At 46.3% G+C, this 14810-nt stretch overlaps 2 protein-coding genes across 4 annotated transcripts in view; one reads left to right on the forward strand and one right to left on the reverse strand.

Moving 5' to 3' along the window:
• LOC115382236 (stonustoxin subunit alpha-like) overlaps positions 1-1792 on the reverse strand; it is an 829400-nt gene extending 827608 nt beyond the window's left edge. For 2 of the 3 annotated variants that reach the window (XR_003930505.1, XM_030083948.1), the window contains exons 1-2: positions 1732-1792; positions 556-729 (exon numbers count right to left, since the gene is read on the reverse strand). The gene's annotated coding sequence lies outside the window, so the exon portion shown is untranslated. Of the gene's footprint in view, positions 1-555; positions 730-812; positions 867-1731 lie in introns of those variants that run through there. The other variant, XM_030083949.1, reaches the window with a different exon arrangement.
• Positions 1-14810, forward strand: part of LOC115382178 (NACHT, LRR and PYD domains-containing protein 3-like) — a 140903-nt gene that overhangs the window by 91436 nt on the left and 34657 nt on the right. The window lies entirely within an intron of this gene.

A 14810-nucleotide genomic window follows, 5' to 3' on the forward strand; every position in this document is an offset into this window, starting at 1 on the left:
TCCATTAGCATGTCAATGGCGTTTCCATTAATAGTTAGCATTGAGATACATCAACAAGTCTTAGAGTTGTATGTAATCAAATGGAATCATATCGTCCCCACACTGTATCGAATTGCATCAAATCGTTCTGGTTTTAAATATATTGTTTTTGAATCGGATCGTAACCTGTGTATCGAGATGTGCATTGAATCGTCTATCTTAAATAGATTTACAACCCTAATAGCCAGACAGTGAACCAAATGAGTTCATAATTGACAGAGTGTCGAAGAATGAGACCTCTAGGTTTGAAATAAAAAGTAAAATGTCATCTGCAAACACCAATGTCTTGTGGGTGACCTTGACCAAAGTAACACCGTGAATATCCTGACAGTTTCAGACGTGTTCCACCACAGGCTTGAAGGTTCAAACGAAAATGAGGAGGAGAGGAGACATCCTCATCTAATCCCTCTACAGACAGCAAAGCAGGGAGAGTGCATGCCATTGGCCGAGCCACAAGTACAGATCTGATAAGAGGAACAGAGAGTTTCTGGATATTGTCCAATAATCATGTGTCACCTGAGAGTCTCCAATGAGCAGTGTGGATCCTCCACTGCCGCTGACAGCTCCTTCACTCCTGAGTCTCCTGGATGGTTGTAGCTCAGGTCCAGTGCTCTCAGTTTTGAAGACGTGGATCTCACAGCTGAGACCAGAGAAGCACAGCCTTCCTCTGAGACCAGACACCCTGACAGACTGGAGACACAAACATGGCTGCATCAAGTCAAGAAGGAAGAAGGAAGATCCTCCACATGATCAAGCAGCAGCTGGATCCTGACCTGAGAGCTTCCAGTTTACAGTGAGGACTCTCCAGTTCAAAAGACAGCATTTTCACTCCTGAATCCTGCAGGTCGTTGTTACTCAGGTCCAGATCTGTCAGACTGGAGGACTGAGAGCTGAGAAGTGAAGACAGAGCTCCACAGTTTCTCTTTGACAGACCACAGCAGCTCAACCTGAAGGAGGACCAACAATAATGACCAGCTAAATCAGGGATATTCAGCTCCAATTCTCAAGGGCTACATTCCGGCATGCCTTTGCTCTTTTCCTTCTGCAGCACACCCGGATCAATTGCTGACGTCATTCTCAAGCTTGTAGAAAGGCCCACTTATAAGTTCCTCAATGCAATCAGTTGTGCTGCCACTGGGAGAAAGCTAAAACATGCAGGATGTTGTCCCTCGAGGACTGAGCATGGACACCCCTGAGCTTAAAGTTTGTTATGGACACAGGTTCGCATATCTGACTTCGAGCCTCCACAAACACAGTGAGTGAAGGGTCTAAAACTGCTACTTTTGAGTGAAAATTACACTACACACGTGACATTGTGTTGTTACTTCATGAATAATAATGGAGACTACATCTAATGCGACAATGTTCCATACAGATATCTGCAGAAGTGAATAGAAAAATAGTGAGTGGTAGAAAATATTAACGATTCGGAAAGAACCTGAGAGTCTTCAGTGAGCAGTGTGGATCCTCCACTGCAGCAAACAGCTTCTCCACTCCATCTCCTGGATGGTTGTAGCTCAGGTCCAGCTCTCTCAGATGGGAGGACTTGGATCTCACAGCTGAGGCCAAAGAAGCACAGCCTTCCTCTGAGACCAGACACCCTGACAGACTGGAGACACAAACATGGCTGCATCAAGTCAAGAAGGAAGAGGGAAGATCCTCCACATGATCAAGCAGCAGCTGGATCCTGACCTGAGAGCTTCCAGTTTACAGTGAGGACTCTCCAGTCCAAGAGACAGACGCTTCACTCCTGAATCCTGCAGCTCGTTGTTACTCAGGTCCAGATGTGTCAGATTGTTGGACTGAGAGCTGAGAACTGAGGACAGAGCTCCACAGCTTCTCTCTGACAGACCACAGCTGCTCAACCTGAAGAAGAAGCAACAATGAAAACAAATCAGTTTTTGTCATGGACTACCTTCTAAATATCTGACCATGAAGTACGTACAGAGATTTGTTGGAGGCTTTGACCACTGGCAGCAGCTTCAGAAGAGCCTCCTCTGAAGCAGAGTATTTCTTCAGGTCAAACTCCTTCAGATCTTCTTCTGATGACAGTAAGATGAAGACCAGAGCTGACCACTGAGCAGGAGACAGTCTATCTGTGGAGAGACTTCCTGATCTCAGGGACTGTTGGATATGCTCCACCAGAGAACTATCATTCAGTTCATTCAGACAGTGGAACAGATTGATGCTTCTCTCTGCAGACAGACTCTCACTCAGCTTCTCCTTTATGTACTGGACTGTTTCCTGATTGGTCTGTGAGCTACTTCCTGTCTGTGTCAGCAGACCTTGAAGGAGACTCTGATTGGTCTCCAGTGAAAGACCCAGGAGGAAGCGGAGGAACAAGTCCAGGTGTCCATTTGGACTCTTCAAGGCCTCGTCCACTGCACTCTGATGGAGATGGTGGAGTTTAGGTGTCTTCATCAACAGCTTTGGCCTCCTGGTGGTTTGTTTCTTTTCCAGCAGGTTGATACCCAACTTGATGAAGGTCTGATGGACATGAAGAGCAGCCAGAAACTCCTGAATGCTCAGATGGATGAAGCAGAACACCTTGTCCTGGCATAGACCTCTCTCTTCTCTAAAGATCTGTGTGAACATTCCTGAGTAGTTTAAGGCTGCTTCGAGATCGATGACACACTCTGTCAGGTCAGCTGGATAGAAGATCAGGTTTCCTTTCTGTAGGTGATCAAAAGCCAGTTTTCCCAAAGACTTCATCATCTTCCGGATCTCTGGACTCCAGTGTGGATCTGTGGCAGCTCCTCCATCATACTTTCCCTTGTTAATTTTGGCCTGCACCTCCAGGTGGCATATGTACATCTGAGTCAGGGTCTTGGGCAGCTCTCCTCCCTCTCTGCTTTTCAACACCTTCTCCAGAACTGTAGCAGTGATCCAGCAGAAGACCGGGATGTGGCACATGATGTGGAGGCTTCGGGAGGTCTTGATGTGGGAGATGATCCTGCTGGCCTGCTCCTTTTCTCTGAACCTCCTCCTGAAGTACTCCTCCTTCTGGGGGTCAGTGAACCCTCGGACCTCTGTCACCATGTCCACACAGTCAGCAGGGATCTGATTGGCTGCTGCAGGTCGTGTGGTGATCCAGAGGCGAGCAGAGAGCAGCAGTTCCCCCCTGATGAGGTTTATCAGCAGAACATCCACTGAGGTGGACTCTGTAGCATCAGTCAGGATCTCAGTCTTGTCAAAGTCCAGAGGGAGTCGACACTCATCAAGACCGTCCAAGATGAAGACCACCTGGAATTTTTCAAAGCTGCGGATTCCTGCTTCTTTGGTTTCATTGAAGAAGTGATGAACAAGTCCCACCAAGCTGAACTTCTTTTCTTTCAGGAGATTCAGCTTTCTGAAAGTGATTGGGAAAATGAAGTGGACGTCCTGGTTGTCTTTGTCTTCAGCCCAGTCCAGAGTGAACTTCTGTGTCAGGACTGTTTTGCCAATGCCAGCCACTCCCTTTGTCAGCACTGTTCTGATTGGTTGAGATCTTCCAGGAGGGCCTTTAAAGATGTCTCCTGGTCTGATGATTGTTTCTGCTCTGTCTGCTGTCCTGGATGCTGTTTCAATCTGTCTGACCTCATGTTCCTGATTGACCTCTGCAGTCCCTCCCTCTGTGATGTGGAGCTCTGTGTAGATCTGGTTCAGGAGGGTCGGCTGTCCTTGTATCGCAACTCCCTCAAACACACACTGGAACCTCCTCTTCAGGTTGGACTTGAGTTTCTCTTGACTCTCCTGAGATTTTGCTGACAAATGAACCTCTTCAGGTTGGTATTCCTCTTTATTGTTTTTTTTTTCCAAGAGAAAGAGAGAAAAAAAAATGAGTCATGTTAGAACTGCTCTAGAATAAGTTTGGTTTTACTAACACACTTCATACTCACATCACCAGAAACTAGCTGATCTAGCGTTGACATTTGGGTTTGTATAATCAAAGGTAATCAACTCACAATAGGTGTTCATTAAGAAGTTAAGTAAAGTAGAATCATGAATAATTTTCTCCTGTGTTTGTTTTCGCTTCAGCTGATTGGACTGTGAATGTCACACTGGGTGCAAAATGTCATCCAGAAACCATAAAGTGATTTTCAGCATTGACAACAAAGATTTGTCGTTTTTGTGAGAGAGGGACTGTAAGGTCATTTGTCTTTTTTTAAACTGAGTATTAACAAGAGAAAAACAAAAAGATCGACCAGCAGAAGACAGCTGGTCATTATTGGAGTTTTTCCTGAAATGATTCATCTCTGTTGTTTCATGTTGTGCAAATGTGAGTTATAACACCACATTTTAATGTTTCCAGTACTTACCTTCAGGTTGTGAGATGTTTATGATGTGTTTATCCCATATAAGCTTTTTCCCTATTTTCTCTAAAACCAGTTTCATGACTTCAGGAGCATGATTGCTGTAGGTCTGGTGGATCCGACTCGCTGTGTCCGGCTTGTCCAGTGTCTCCAGTTGTCCTGCTGGGATTGCTCTGCATCCTTCAAAGACCCCGATATTGCTCAAATGGAACTTGAACCTTTTAAATTCATCTATTAACAAATGATCCAGAATTCCCAGGAGGACTTCTGGATCTGAGCTCATCTTTGACCTTGTGAAGAGTCTGATTTATCTCACTGATCTTTCACTCTGTGTTCATAGAGTCCCTGGAAAATCCACGGTGAGGAGCTGACATGTTTGATTCAGCTGAGATGTTTGACTCTGAAAAACACAAAGAGAAAATCCTCATGAGCTCCATCTCAGTCATTCTGTTGTTTCAGGTTCAATTTATTTAAAGATAATGTTTGATTACGTGTGTGAGAAGCACTGACTTTATCATACAGGCTTATTCTTGATGGAGATTGAACCACTGAACTTCAGTCATTACATAGAACCTTAAAACTTTATTCAAATTGAAGGATTTGTGATCAACAACATGGCGTGGAAAGTGTGTATATATAAACAAAAAAAAACTGTTCTTGCCCTTCCTGGGCAGTATCTCCTTCCAGCTGGGGTCCTTGACCAGAGGCCAGGGAACTGGAGGGTTCTGCAGGATCTACCAGAGGCCTGGGATGTGGAGGGTTCTGCAGGATCTACCAGAGGCCTGGGAGCTGCAGGGTTCTGCAGGATCTACCAGAGGCCTGGGATATGGAGGGTTCTGCAGGATCTACCAGAGCCCTGGGAGCTGGAGGGTTCTGCAGGATCTACCAGAGGCCTGGGATCTGGAGGGTTCTGCAGGATCTACCAGAGGCCTGGGAGCTGGAGGGTTCTGCAGGATCTACCAGAGGCCTGGGAGAGTGAGGCTCCTGCAGGATCTTAGCTGATCTAGCACTGCGCTCTTCAGGACCGAGATCTTAGATGTTGGTCCTGGCATTTCTGGAGCCCTGCATCCAGCTCGGGGGTTCCTGCCCCTAGTGCCCCCCCATCACTACTGGTACCACTGTTACCTTCACAGCCAACATCTTTTCCAGCTGCTCTTTCAGTCCTTGGAGGAGATTCACTCTCTTCCTGCTGCTAACTTTGAAATCTGTTCGAATTGTAAAAGACTTCAATCATACAACATTGCACGCCCCAGCTGCCCAACAGGACAAGGGGGAAAAAAAGGAATGGAACTAAAGATCAAATGGCGGCCAACCAAAGACTAAAGTTAAAATGGTGGATCAGAGGGATGTGCTCTCCGTGTGCTCAATAACAAAGGAGAGCCCGAGAGGGGGTGAGGCCTGTTTCCTCTCTCAAGTGCAACTTAGTTTATTTATTTATTTATTCATTTATTTGATTGGGACAGTGCACGTTGATGAACATACATAAAAAAACATGAATGTAAACATGCCAGATTATAGCCGAGGGCTAATTTCCATCTGTTGTCCCAAAGGGTAGGGTCACACAAGGGCATATACAAGGACTAGGACAATAACAAAATTACATGAAAATTACACATTTTTCACATTTACGCACTTCATTTAAAATTTAAAACACACGCCATTTAAAACACAACACTTCTATAAATGAGTACAGACTTGGTTTGCCCATAACCAGTGTTTGACCCGAGCCTTAAATGAGCTGAATGTGGGACATTCTCTCAGAGTTTGTGGTAGACTATTCCACAGACGTCCACCTTGGACAGACAAAACATTCTGACCAAAGGTTGTCAGTCTGTAAGGGATCAACAGGTCTCCTCTGGTTGTGGCTCGTGTAGTCCTGTCTAAGTTGTCTTTATGTTTAACAAACTCCTTTAGTGGCGGTGGGGCAAGGTGGTGTAAGACCTTATAGATCAGACAGACTCTTTTAAGATTAACCATGTTATTGAAGTCTAATAGTTTGTGCTTTTTTAGAACATGACAGTGGTGGTGGGAAATGGGCTTTTTATCAAGTATTTTTAAACTTCTTTTGTCGAGGTTTTCGATTGTTTTAAGTGTTGTTGAACAAGCTAGGGACCAAGAAGTCAAACAACAATCTATGTGAGAAATAATCATTGAATAAAAATAGGTTTTAGCAACATTTATATTTAAATTATTTGGAATTTGGCTAAAATTTCGCTGATTAAATTTGATAGCTTGGGAAACTTTCTTTACATGGTTCCTGAAGGACAGTGTTGGATCTAAAGTTACTCCGAGATATTTAAACTCTGAAACCACATTAAGTTCTACTCCATTTAGTAGGACACTTGGTTTGTTTCATCCAGTGGGGCGTTTGGAGAAATACATACAGACAGTTTTTGTGGTATTCAACAAAAAGTGTAAAAGCCAATTCAGAATGAGTCAACATGATCTGTGTTGTCCATCACCTCGGACCGGGTGGACGATGTTGGATTAACCAGGTGATGTTTTGGTGTGATGCTGGAGGCTGAAGCTTTACAGTTCAGTATCAAGATTGGTCAGGTCAGGCCGTGAAACCGACCTGCTACCGGTAACCATGAATCCGGTACCACCTGTTGCATGGGTCGGGTTGCCGGCGACTCAACCGACATCCCCTCTTCTCGGAGAGGGAGGGTGTGCCTGGACATCCTTACAGGACAAAAAACAATATCTGTAAAAGGCCAATTGAGGAGCTAAACCTGGGGTGCCCCGCGACAGCATCTACAGAGTGAGGATAGACAAACATATCCATCGGCCAGTCGCTGCAGCAGGATGGAAACGCTAGCATGTCTCGACCTGTTCTTGCCCGCTAGATGACCGTTTCCCACCTGCCGAGAGAGCGAACCTGGTCCTGCGAAAGCCAGGTATCGCTAAACTTTTGCATGCAGCTTTATGGAAATGGCAACATTTATGAAATCTCATACCGGCTCGAACGTCCCCCGGGTCAACAAGGTTCGCGCTGGGCTGTTCCCTCTCCGGCACCCAGTGAAAAGTAAGTTCGGAGCAAAAGGAAAAAGGAGAACAGGAAACAACAGGAAATCTCTTCACCTAGCAGAGTGGAATGTTAGAACTTTGTTGGACAGAGAAGGCTCGAAAAGACCTGAGCGCCAAACAGCACTTGTGGCGAAGGAGCTGAGTCGATATAACTTAGACATAGCTGCCCTGTGTGAAACCCGACTGGCCCAAAGTGGTAGCATCATTGATAATGGTTACACTTTTTTCTGGAGTGGGAAAGTAGAAAACGAGAAAAGAGAGTCTGGAGTTGGATTCGCAATAAAGAACTCAATTGCACAAGACCTCGAACAGGAACCATCACCGATCTCTGATCAAATTATGGTGTTGAGAATGCCACTCCAAAAGAAAAGATCTGTGACCATTGTGAGTGTTTATGCTCCGACGATGACTAACCCTGATGAGAACAAAGAAGAGACTGAGAACTGGCCTGACGTCATAGGGACACAAGGAACTGGTAAATGCAACTCGAATGGCGAACTCTTACTGGCACTGTGTTCCGAACATAGTTTTGTCATCATTGACACGGTCTTCAAGCACAGGCAGCATCATAAAACTACTTGAATGCACCCTCGGTCAAAGCACTGGCTCCTCCTGGATTATGTCATAAAGAGACAGAAAGATCTGAATGATGTACTCGACACTAGAGTAATGAGAGGGGCTGACTCTGCCACTGATCATAACTTGATCAGATCGAAACTTGCACTCAAAATGAGATCCCAGAGAAATAAAACTAAGGGAAAGCCAACCCCAAAGCTAAATGTGACTAAGCTAAAAACCCATGAGTGTCGACAGAAGCTTCAGTCACAGATGGAAAAGAACATGCAATATACAACTGATGAGAACACAAGCGTGGAGGAGAAGTGGGGTGCGTTGAAGACAACTGCCTATGAGACAGCTTATGAGATTCTACGGAAGCCAAAAAGGAAACATCAGGATTGGTTTGTTGAGAATGATGTGGAGCGGAACTCACTTCTTAACGAACAGAACAAGGCTAAAGCTCAAGTACTACATCGCAAAACACGAGCCAACACCGCTCGACTGGCACTAAACCCGTCACTGGACAGAAGTCCGCTCCTAGAACCCGTCATATATCACATCACCATATATGTTCTGATTATGATTATCTGAAGTAAATAAAACTTTTCTCAACTTAACTCATCATAACGAAAACATTCTTAATAATCTCTGCAGTCAGCAATGTTAAACAAACAATCCAAATAACAAAATAATAGCATTCCGATCTCAAACATCTAAATATAGATTCAATGTAAGAAACACACCCTTAATAAGATAAACCAATAACTGTCCATTGTAAGCCTCATGTGCCATGTTTTGGCTCCGACAGTTGTGTTGAAGCAGTTTTCTTGGTGGCTAACAAAGAACTCTAGTATGGATGGGGGAGGGGCCGTGGGGGTTTAGACTGGGATACAGTCAGGTCGGCACCACTCCAAGTCGGCCCCGGCCAACTCGGCACCGCCCCGGGATACAATCAACTCGGCATCAAGTCAAGTCGGCATCTCGCCAAGTCGGCCTCGCGCGGTGGGGGGGGGGGCTCTCGAGTGGCCGAGTTGGTCGGTGCCGACTTGACTGTAAGCTGCTTACCAACTCGGCCAAAAGCCTCTTTTTTTTTTTTTTTAATCACGATGGTGGATAATGTACCTGGGAGCTTCATATTTGACGTCTGAACCGAGTAGCTTAGCTACGAGCGCGCAGCGCTTAGCGGCTGTCTGGTCATGTGACCAGTCCCAAGGCATTCTGGGAATCGTAGTGCAGCGATGCCGGCTGCGCCGCGAAGATTTGCAGTTTTTTTCGTGCCGGTAGCGCCACTTCTCCTCACGTAGCAGGCAGGGGACTGGAGGACAAACTGTGTGATTATGGTGTCTGACAGGTTAGAGGTGGAGAATGGACCTGGAGCTTCATGGTTGACGTCCTGTTTGAACCGAGTAGCTTAGCGACGAGAGCACAGCGCCAGCGGCTGTCTGGTCATGTGACCAGATCATGTGACCGGCATGTGATCCGTGAACGCCGCCTGACCAAACCAGTCGCCTGCATTATAATTTTATTGTAATGTTCTCCACCCCTGAAGTTTGGTCTTGGCTTGATGCCGACTTGACTTGATGCTGAGTTGACTGTATCCCGGGGCGGTGCCGAGTTGGCCGGGGCTGACTTGGAGTGGTGCCGACCTGACTGGAAACCGTTTAGACTTGAATGTCCTTTGTTGGTCCCACATTGGAACCAGGTATCGATAAAGATAGAAATTCATTATAATCATGAATTCCTGTTAATAATTAATATGGTTTAACTCTGACACACCTTCTGAAGCAAACCAGTCTCAACCTCAGAAACACAAATGTAGAATCAGAACACGTGACATGGCAGCTTGTATAAGGAAGAGCCTGGATTCATGATAAAGATAAAGTCAGACTCATTTTCAGGTAAATAGCACAAAGTATCTGACAGTTTATTTCAACAGTAAAGTCCTGCATACTCATTTCAACGCGAACATTGGAATGTTTCTCTTTGTTTACAACATGAAAACTGTTCAAAATGACAGCATGAACAACATTTCAAAAGTTTGAAATAAATAAGTTATTAGTGACAGTCTATGTCAAATACAAGCTACTTCTTTTTCTTTTCTAAAATCACCAATCTTAAATCATCACACACACACCACCCCCTAGATTGGACAGTTTACACCAGACTGAAAGTATTTTCAGCTTTGATTAGGCAAAGTTTTATCATATGTCAGCTCTGCTGTTCCCTTTCATGACTCAGAGATTATTATTTTTTATTTTATTCTTTCCTCATGCTTAACAGTGTAGATGAATGAAAACATTGGAAAACCACAGTTATTACAGGAAATTTGCAGATAACTGAATTCAAATTGTTCGTGCCTGAATAGTTTTTTTTTTCTTTTTTTTTTTTGTCATTCGAACATGCACCACTTCTGGTCTGACATGAAAATTCAATAATTTAGACTCACTAAGCTACAAGAACACACACACACACACACACACACACACACACACACACACACAGTCTCGTATTTCTATCCTTGTGGGGACCGTCCATTGACTCCCATTCATGTCTAGCCCCTAACCCTGACCCTTACCCTAACCCTAACCCACACCACAACAAAGCCTAACCCTAAAGAAATGTTTTTGCACTTTTACTTTTTTCAGTAACAACAACATGGTCAAGAAAACACTGTTTCTCCTACTTAGGACCGGAAAAAGGTCCCCACAAGGCACGTCGTTCCACGTTTTGCTATCCTTGTGGGGACATTTGGCCCCAACAAGGATAGAAATACGAGAACACACACACACACACACACACACACACACACACAACTACTAACAACAGTAGAAAGAATATAAAATCAAAGTAACCAAAAAAAAAAGTTTGAATCTTGGAAATCCCATCCCAAAATCCCAAGATGCAATGCAAGCTCCACTGTCATGGTGGCCTACTTGATGCTATTATTTTCCTATTTTACTATTCACTTGTTTTAATGTTTTCAGTATACTGTATACTTTTGTTCAATTGATGACTTGGTTATTAAAAAGAAGTAAAAAGTACACTAAAGTAAAAGTATAAGTTTGATTGTTAAAGTATAATTGGAAGCTGTATTACTGTACTTCAACTTTGACTTTTAATGGTACTTCTCAGAATAATCCCAGAATACTTCACTACACAATGATTTAGAATATAGAATGTAGTGTAGAGTAAACTTCAAGTATACGGCCTCAGGTTTAGTTTAAAATGAGCATACTTGCAGTTCACACACACACACAAAAAAAACTTTCCTGCTGCAACTTTCTCACTTTTTCTGGTGTTTGAAAAAGAACTGAAACATTTATTTTTCCAGTTATCAGCCGCACTGCAGCATTTGGGACCAACTGGAGACTTGCAAGGGATGACTGGATGACTCCATCATAAAGTGCATTACAGTAATCCAGCCCAGATGTAATAAAGGCATGGATGACTGTCTCAAAGTACTCATGTGATCAAAGATTTCACTTTGGCCAACTTCTTTAGATGGAAGAAGCTGAACTGAACCATTGCGCTTATCTGTGAATCTAGTTTAAAGCCACTGTCCATTTTAAAACCCAGATTTAAAACAGTCACCTTCACGTGTGGGAGAAAGTTGCCCTGAGAAGGTGTAGACCCACCAGTCACTGATGACAATATAAATTAATGACATGAAATTAAACCAACCAGTGCTGTTTGATTGATGCATTTTGGGTGATTTTGAAGTCGTCCATCATGATCTGGTTTATAATTTACCACCAGCCGCGACCGTCTACAGCAGAGTCTCCTCAGTCTGGTCGTCAGGTTCCCTGTCCAACATGTGTTAGATGTTTCCTCTTCCAACACATTCTGCAGAGCTTGATGAAATCCAGATCATTTGAATCTGGTGTGTAATACCAAAACTACACATCATCAGTAGGGTAAAACTAACCTGTCTCACGACGGTATAATCTCAGCTGACGTTCCCTGTTCGTGGGTGAAAACTCCAACGATTGATAATTTGTGCTTCATAATGAGAGGCCTGATTGGTTGATTCTCTGTTCCTGCAGTTCACACACAGCTTCATTTCTCTCGGATTCAATCAAATCAGACTTCACCTCTCGGACAAAAAACACAGTAAATGAAAAGTCTCTTTTCTGTATTGCGACAGTCTTTAAATCAAAATACTGACATTAGAAAAGTTTTGAAACAAAGAAGAGTCAGACAGATCTCCATGTTCCTCACCTCAGATCAGCTTCATGTTGCCGCTGGTCTCCGCTCAGTCCTGCTGTCTGTCTGAGTGTGTCTGATGTGAGGACGCCGTTTGAATCCACCTTCAGAGTGACGTCAGGAACCAGTCCAACCAGCCACACAGCAGCACAAACACACACACGTGGAGACATGAAGAAGGCCTGGCACACACACCACATACCACACCCACACCCACACAGAGAGAGAGAGAGATAAAGAGAGAGCAGCAAACAATGTTAGCAAAAAAGAAGGATCAATGATGGTTTTTTCACTGTATTACTTCAGTTAAATCTTCATCGCACTTTATAAAATCAACTCACTGAGAACCGGTGCCGGTTCATGTCCGGGTGGCCAGGGTGTCCTGGGGCGGGTGTGGCTGGGGGCCCTGGGCCCTGGTGCCTGGGGGCTGTCCCCTTCCATTGGGGTGGGGGGATCGGCCTGGCTGAGGGGGCCGGTCGGCTCGGGCGTGCTGCTGCGGCCTGGATCGGTGCATTCCCTGGGGTCTGGTGCTGACCCGGAATCCAGGGCATCGGGGTGGGTGGTTGTGGTGGTGGGGGACAGGGGGGTTGAGTGGATTGGTGGGGGGTAGATAGGGGGTGGGAGTGGTGGGCTGTGGGGGTTAGGGGGTTGGGGAAGGTGGGTGTGTGTGTACGTGCATGTGTATATGTGTGTGGGTGTATATGTCTGAGTATGTATGTATGTATGAGTGGGTATGTATGTGTATGTGAGTGTGTTGGTGTGTATCTGGATATGTATGTATATGTGTGTGACTGTGTATGTGTAAGTGTGTATGTATGTGTGGGCATGTATCTGTGAGCATGTATGTATGTGTGTGTGGGTGTGTATCTGAAAGTATGTATGCATGTCTGTGTGTGTGGGTGTATATGTGTGGGTGATTGGAGGTATGTATGTGAGGAGAGAGTGTGGTGCCCTGTGTCTGTGGGGGGGGGGGGGGGGGGCCGGTGGGTCTAAGGGCGGTGGGCCCTGGGTCTGGTTCCTTCTGCTGCCCCCTGTCTGTCCTCGCCTCCACTCCTATGGTCTCTGTCTGCCCTGGACCTGGGGGGGGGGCTCCTGGCCCTGTCCTTCTTTCGGGGGCTCCTGGGTGACGGGGGTGCTGCGGCATCCCCGGACCCCACTCTCCCCCCGCTCTCATGCACACACACGTAGGGCTTTGGGAGGCGGGCTTATCAAGTTGGGTGTGGTGGAGGGGGCCATCTCAGTGGCCCCAGTCACTGCACCCTTCAGTGGCTCGCCTCTCAGTCTTAATTGCACTTAGTCATCTAACACAACCAAATACATACAAACACACACGTCGGGGGGTCTTGGCACGCCGTGTCGGGGGTGGGGCTGTTCAGGTAGATGGGACTGCTCGTTTGGCCTCACTCGCGGCACGGTGTGGTTACTGACCCTCAATTTTAATCACAAACAACATATACTCCATCAACACTCACGAGGCAAGGGGGAGGGAGGACAATGGGGTCTTCTGCGCCCCCGTTTCCGGGTTCCTTCTGGTGGATGGCGGGGGATGGGGGCTGTTGTTTTCCCCACGGGCCTGAGGTTTGAACTGGCTGTGGTTTGCGGGGCTGCTGGCTCTGGGGGGTGCAAACCTGTCTGCAGCGGTGGGGTTTGGGGGGTTGGGGGTGGCGGGGGGGTGGGGGTGGGGGGGGGGGGGGGGGGGGTTCGGTGTTCCCTTGCCTTCCGTGGGGGTCTCCCACAGGACATGACGGTTGGATGACGTGGGAATGTGAGTGTGTTTATGTTAGGGATGACTGTGTGTATGTGTGTGTGTGTGTGTGTGTGTGTGTGAGTGTGAGTGAGTGGGTGGGTGTGAGTGTTGGGTTGGGGTCGGGGGGGGTGAGGTGGGAGAGGACAGGGTGGGAGGGGTGGGTCGGGGGGTGGACAGAGGGGCGGGGTGGGGTGGGGGGTGTGATGCCCTGGATCTCGGGGTGTGGGCCGGTTCTCCCGGGTGGGTCATGGCCCTCTGCCTGTGTGGGGGGTCAGCTCTTGGGCCTTGGGCTGGTGCCCGGGGTGGACCGGCTCCTGCCGGTCGGGGCTCCGCGGGGCCCGGGCCCCGGGACGGCCGGGTTCCCCGGCCGGGGCTTTCCTCTGCCCCATGTCTTAACCGGAGCGTGGGCGTCTGCCTGCTGGGAGCGGCTTGGATCCGGGCTCTGTGATGACCGCCGGCTGTCTGGGCTCTGAGGGCCTCTCTGGCCTGCTTCTGGACTCCTCAGGGGTCAGAGGTCATATATGCATGATCACTATCACCATTACCATCACTATCACCATCATATTTTCATGATCACGCTGATCTTTAATCACTCTTCACATACTCGGTTACCTTGTCTTCTTGTGGTGGTTAGAATAATGGTGATCTGTAGGAGCCCTCTCTTGATATATATATATATATATATATATATATATATATATATACATATATATATATATATATATATACATATATACGTATATGTATGGTTCTGTCAGTTTTTGTGTTGGTTGTCGGCTCTGTTTTGGTGTTGTCTAGATTGGGGTTTGGGATTGTTCTTGGTTGCGTGTGGTGTGTCGACAACACTGTTTTGCATTTGTACATAGGTTGTGTTTATCTTTCTTTCTCTCTTTCTGTCTCTTGCTCTGTGAGCGTTTCCGTCCCGGTCCTGTCCTCAGCCATGC

The sequence above is a fragment of the Salarias fasciatus genome, chromosome 23 (genome assembly GCF_902148845.1).
Source record: "Salarias fasciatus chromosome 23, fSalaFa1.1, whole genome shotgun sequence".
Lineage (NCBI taxonomy): Eukaryota > Metazoa > Chordata > Actinopteri > Blenniiformes > Blenniidae > Salarias > Salarias fasciatus.